Raw genomic sequence first — 6,000 nt, 5'->3', positions numbered from 1 at the left:
TCGTTCAATTTTGGAATTCACCACCACGCGATGTAGTGATGGCTGCCAACATGGATGGCCTTAAAAAGGGGGGGTGGGTTGGAGGCACCTTGGTGAGAACCAGTGTGGTGTAGTGGCTAAGGTGCTGGACTGGGAGTTGGGAGATCTGGGTTCTAGTCCCTACTCGGCCATGGATACCCACTGGGTGATTTTGGGCCAGTCACAGACTCTCAGCCCAACCTACCTCACAGGGTTGTTGTTGTGAGGATAATATGGAGAGGAGGAGAGTTATGTATGCAGCCTTGGGTTCCTTGGAGGAAAAAAGGCAGGATATAAATGTAATAAATAAATAATAAATAAATGCCAGTCTCCCTGTGGGCTACTGCTCTCATGTTCTGTGGGCTTCTCGAGGCATCTGGTTAGCCATTATGGGAAACGTAACGTTGGTCTAATTAAGCCTTGCACTGATCCAACTAGGTGCTTATGTTCTTACCTCCTTCTTGTGTTCTAATTCTGACCCTATACTGAGCAGTTCCCCAGTTCCTTCAGCAAACAGACCTCTGCCTAGCTTTCCTGGACAGCTCCTCAGCCTCTCCGGCAGAATGGGGACCTGAAGCCTCACTGCTGATTGCCAGGAATGGGACAGTTTCCTTGTAGTACCATAAGATCCTATCCAAGCACTTCAATACCTTAAAGAGGCTCCAGCCTCAAGTCTGATGTCAAATGTATGATTCACAGAATATGGGTGTGAGCCATTTTTCTCCGCTGGCTTCCTATGGGTTGGGAACTTGGGATGCTTCCAGGTGCTTCTTGTTTGAGCTGTTATTTGTTTTATTTTTTATTTATTTAAAACATTCCTTCCATGTGTTTTATCTCAGGACGAGTGAGAATTTCATTTCTCTGCTCATGATAAAAATTTACCAACCTTTGCAAAGTTTTCCATATGCAGGACAAAAAGGAACTTATGATTCTTAAGTATAGGAGAAACCAACATTGATAGACTCAGCCATCCAGATCCAGGGATGTCGGTGCTTAGCGCTTAAAGGCCTGCACTGGAATCCCTCTGCATTTATCCATGCTGGTGCTTAGAACATTAGAAGAGCCCTGTTGGATCAGACCAAGGGTCCATTTGGTCCAGGATTTTGTTCACACAATGGCCAAACAGGTGTCAACTGAGAGCCCACAAGTAGGATAATAATGCAACAGGACCATCCGGCCCATGCTCCCCAGCAACTGGTGTACATAGGCATACTGGCACTGATACTGATGGTAGCACATAGCCATCAGGACTAGTAGCCTTTTATAGCCTTCTCCTTGCCTACCTGCCCTTTAAAGCCATCCAAATTGGTGGCCATCACTAAATTTTGTGGAAGTAAACTTGTTAGTTTAACTATGCGCTGCGTGAAGAAACCCTTCCTTTTATCTGTCCCGTGGGATAAATATTGGGGTTACCACATTTATTTTTGTAATACGGTCCTCATCTTAAGCAGCTATATGGCAGGTAGGAGAGGACATTATGGTCCTCTCCATGGTGGAAATTGCTGTAGCTGTTGAATTCGTCTGGTCGAGATGGGCGAGAAATTAGGTTCCGTTGGTTTCTGATAAGGATTAAACAGAAATCACAAACTACTTCATTTTTTGGGAAGAACGCGAGATCTTAAAAATCCGATTGCAGGGGGGAAACGAAATTGACAAGGTTCCCCATCCCTCGTTTCATTGCATTTTTAGGCTGTGGTTCCAGTCTTCGACTCTTGGCTCCGAGTCCCTGGCACAACTCCTGCTTCCTGGCTCCCCACTTTTAGCTGCTGCCTACCACTCGTCCGTGATGGACACGCTGCAGAACGTAGCTCTAGCACTATGGCAGAACACCAATCTATGGGAACCATTTCAACTGCAAGGGGGCTGGAAAAATCCCTACCCTAGAGGAAAGGGAGAGGAATAGACATTGCACCCTCTGGCGGCGAGAAAGAATTCTGCAAGCTTCTTCCTGGCTATTCGGTAATCTTGCATGAGTGTGTTGGTCCGTTGCTCAGTGGACTTAAAATTATCGATTCTCCCTCTTGCCACAGGGAACTCCGAGAAGGTTGCGGACACAACCGCTGCGGCTCATATATGCAGCTTCCTTTCTTGTTCTTTTTTTAAAAGATGGGACTTAATAGCTCCGGTATTGTTTGACATTTTGGTTTTACTCACTGCAGAAAGCAGCACTAATTACTTCGTGGCTTCACTGCGGGGACAGCAAAGCTCATAGTTTTATGAAGTGCTGAAGACATCTCTGGCCGTGTCCTTTGCAGTCCGATGTGGGGCTGCCGAGATCCGCCACTCCACTCCCCGCCCCTGCATCTCCCGATCAGACATTTCCAAATGGTGTTTTGCGAGGAATAAATAACTTAAACTGTTAAAGTCTCTTGTGGATCCATGTAAGGAGGAAGCTTTGCCTGTTGTCTCCCTGTAGGAGTCACTGCTCTCTGGCTTGCCTCCTTCCGCCCAGCCTGGGGGCAGGCAATGCTGTCATAGCTTTGCCTTGAGTGTGGCTCAATCATTCATCATCTCCTGCTGCGGAGACCAGGGGACACCCCAAGATGCATTGCTTCCTCACTCAAAGGATAAGATGCCATCCCCCTGAGACCTGCCCACCCATGTACAGGAACTGAGTAGGTGGGCAACTGAAACTTATTTCAATGCTGGTGATAGGACAGCGGTTCTCACAAGAACAGAGGAGCCATGATGGATGAGACAAAGGGTCCATCTAGTCCAGCGTTCAGTGGCCAAGCAGCTGCTCAAGAGAAACCCACAAGCAGGACATGAGTTTAACACCACCCTCCTTGGCGGGGACCCACCATGGATTCCCAACCTGCAACTTGGGACCCACTTTCACAATTGCCCCACACAGTGGCAACAGCTTTGTTGTGACCCATCCTGACTGATCTCATGATCCACCTTGGGGTCATGATCCACCAATTGAAGACCACTGCTCTAGAAGCATTGGTGGTCTCTCTTGCTGTCTTGCTGGTTGGGGATGCCTTAGCTCTTAATTTCTTGCATTGAACAGGAGGCTGGACTAGATGGCTTTCAAAGAATGAGTCACCCAGTCCTAAACCTGGCCATGGTCACCACAGGATTTGATATTCTTAAGGTCAATCACCCACGAACTCCAAAGATCCTCCTGGCTGGATTTACACTCCTCAAGAGACGTCTCCATCCGATTCTTCGTTCCCCAGCAGGGAACTGACAACGAAAATTCACACCTCCCAAAAGGAAATTACCTCCTTGGTTCATTCTCAGGCTTCAAAACGCTGCCCGGACAAGCCTACGTGAATGCTTCGAGACAACCCCTGCTTCTTAATAACAATAATAACGAAAATAAACGGATGGGGGGGCATTTTCCAAGGAGAAACCCCCCCCCACTGGCACCACAAGTCTTGAGGTGAGAATGAGATGCAGCTGTCTTCGTCAAGGCCCAGCAAGAGCTGACGATTTCACGCTTCCAGAGGCAGTAACTGGATTCTAAGACGTCCTCGTGGATATACGCACGCCGGTCCCTCTCCCAGCCCCTCTGAGACTCAAAAGGCACGAGCCGAGGGGTAGCAGTGCCCTCTGCACGGTGCGAGCAGCGGGGCACCTCCGAACCAGCCAATCCAAAAGCCAGCTTCCACCAAAAGGTAGAAACCCCAGCTCAGCCGGTGCTGCCAGATCAAAGCTGGATGGATCACCTTTGCAGCGGCCACGGGCGAAAGAAAGGGGAAAGCAAGCTGCCTTTAAGGAGGCAGACGGAAATTCCAGGTGAGAGCGTCTTCCTCTGCAAACTGTGCAGTGGGGGAAGACTGGGACAAGGCTAAATATGTATGGATCCACTCCCCCACCTCCTGCCCCCAATTTCTCCTGACAGAGACAGAGCCCGTGCGGCGTAGTGGTTAGAGTGTTGGACTGGGAGTTGGGAGATCTGGGTTCTAGTCCCCACTCGGCCATGGAAACCCACTGGGTGACTTTGGGCCAGTCACAGACTCTCAGCCCGACCTACCTCACAGGGTTGTTGTTGTAAGGATAAAGTGAAAAGGAGGAGGAGGATTATGTACACCACCTTGGGTTCCTTGGAGGAAAAAAGGCGGTATATAAATGCAATCATCCTCATCCTCATCCAATTGAGTCTTTGGCCTGGGTGACAACCGGAGGCCTCTGGCTTCCCAGGTGTGCACCAGGTATTTCTCACAGGCAGTCCGTTTGTCCCGCTTTCCTTTCCCCACTCTGGTTGCTTGTCCTCCTCTCACACAGAGGAGGGCCAGGATCTCTTCTCGATCCTCCCAGAGTGCAGGACACGGAATAACGGGCTCAAGTTAAAGGAAGCCAGATTCTGGCTGGACATCAGGAAAAACTTCCTGACTGTTAGAGCAGTACGACAATGGAACAACAATGGAACCAGTGACCTAGGGAGGTTGTGGGCTCTCCCACACTAGAGGCCTTCAAGAGGCAGCTGGACAACCACATGTCAGGGATGCTTTAGGGTGGATTCCTGCATTGAGCAGGGGGTTGGACTCGATGGCCTTGTAGGCCCCTTCCAACTCTGCTATTCTATGATTCTACTCTGGGTGGATTTCTCTTGGCTAGACCAGGGTGCCCCACATTTGAGGGTGAGAGGGGGACATTTGGCATTACAGGAGAGCGCTGTAGGCACTTTCACAAAACGGTCGCCAGGAGGAGGTGTTTGTTCGTTCACAAAATGGCTGCCGTGATGGGCAGGGCTGGTCACCGAACACTCGTTTCCTGGAAGGCAAACTGGTGAGACTAAAAGAAAAGTAATTGAATCAAGAACCTAAGGCCAAGGCCAAGGCCAATTCTAAAACACAATATCACTCTTTTGAAACTAAATAAAGATGGCGCAGGAAGGTAGTCCTTTGCTTTGCAGCATGGCCACCTCTCAGATTAATTGTAAAAAAGGGAAATCTCAAGAAATAAAATTAAAATCAGGAAGAGCAGGAAGCCCGGTGGGCACCATTAGAGGTATCTATGGGCATGAAATTGAACCTCCCCTTCCCAGGGCTAGACTGGATTTATGCCAGCACCCCTTTTCAACTGTGATTCCAATCATACCAGGATTCCCGTTTCCGTTCCCACGTACCTGACTGCTTTTGGCTCAGCAGAAACACAGGAGAAATTGAGGTGGGCCAGGGGAGGGAGAGTTTCAGGGACCAGAAACACTAGATGAGAATAACCCAGAGCAGCCAGGCAGCATAAAAAGGGGATATTATTTGACATTACTATCCAGATGTGTTCTTTAACCATGCATTTAAAAATAAAATATGTACACTCTTTTTGAAACCTGCACAAACTATCAAGAAGGGGAGGGTGGGGGGAACTCCAAACTGGTGCGAGACATTTCCTGGGAAGGTTGGCTTGGTCTGTTGGGTTAAAAAGCGGATGTGGTTGTTTTTCAGGCTGGGATGCAGGAGGTGATCACTGTTGCTCTCTCAGATCCTAGCCAGGAAAGATCTGGAGGCACCATTTGATGAGTATCACTGCCTTCTGGGTATTTGTCCAAGGCACTCTTCTTTGGGGTGTGTGTGTGTTGAGGGAGCGATCCACTTTGTTTCCCAGGGGAAATTGTCTTCTCGACAATTTCTTGAGTTGGAACTGCTGAGGAGAAAAAACATACAAGATATTAGAAGTATCAGAGGCAGTATGTTTAAAGGCATCAGTTGCTGGGGAACATGGGTAGGAGGGTGCTATTACACGGTGTCCTGCTTGTGGTTGGCCACTGTGGGAACAGAGTGCTGGACTGGATGGACCCCTGGTCTGATCCAGCAGGGCTCTTCTGATGTTCTTATGCATGGTTTGTAAAGGTGTGCACGGACCCCCCAATCCGCTTCGTGGCCTGATCCGGAAAATCCGGATCAGGCCCGATCCTCTTCGCGCCACTCCGCCCGTCTCCCGCTCCGCTCCGCAGAGCGAGATCCGGCTTCGCCGCCGTCACTATATGGGCGGCGGCGGTGGCGCCGCAAGAGAAACCACCCACCCACCCCGCCC

The 6,000-nt window shown here is 49.5% G+C and overlaps 1 protein-coding gene across 1 annotated transcript in view; it reads right to left on the bottom strand.

Moving 5' to 3' along the window:
- Positions 1–5,201: 5,201 nt before the first annotated feature.
- Positions 5,202–6,000, bottom strand: part of RBM19 (RNA binding motif protein 19) — a 114,197-nt gene continuing 113,398 nt past the window's right edge. The window contains exon 25 of the mRNA XM_063143893.1: positions 5,202–5,610. The gene's annotated coding sequence lies outside the window, so the exon portion shown is untranslated. The remainder of the gene's footprint in view (positions 5,611–6,000) is intronic.

This window comes from Elgaria multicarinata, chromosome 18, assembly GCF_023053635.1.
Source record: "Elgaria multicarinata webbii isolate HBS135686 ecotype San Diego chromosome 18, rElgMul1.1.pri, whole genome shotgun sequence".
NCBI lineage: Eukaryota > Metazoa > Chordata > Lepidosauria > Squamata > Anguidae > Elgaria > Elgaria multicarinata.
This window is presented reverse-complemented; position numbering and strand designations above follow the sequence as displayed.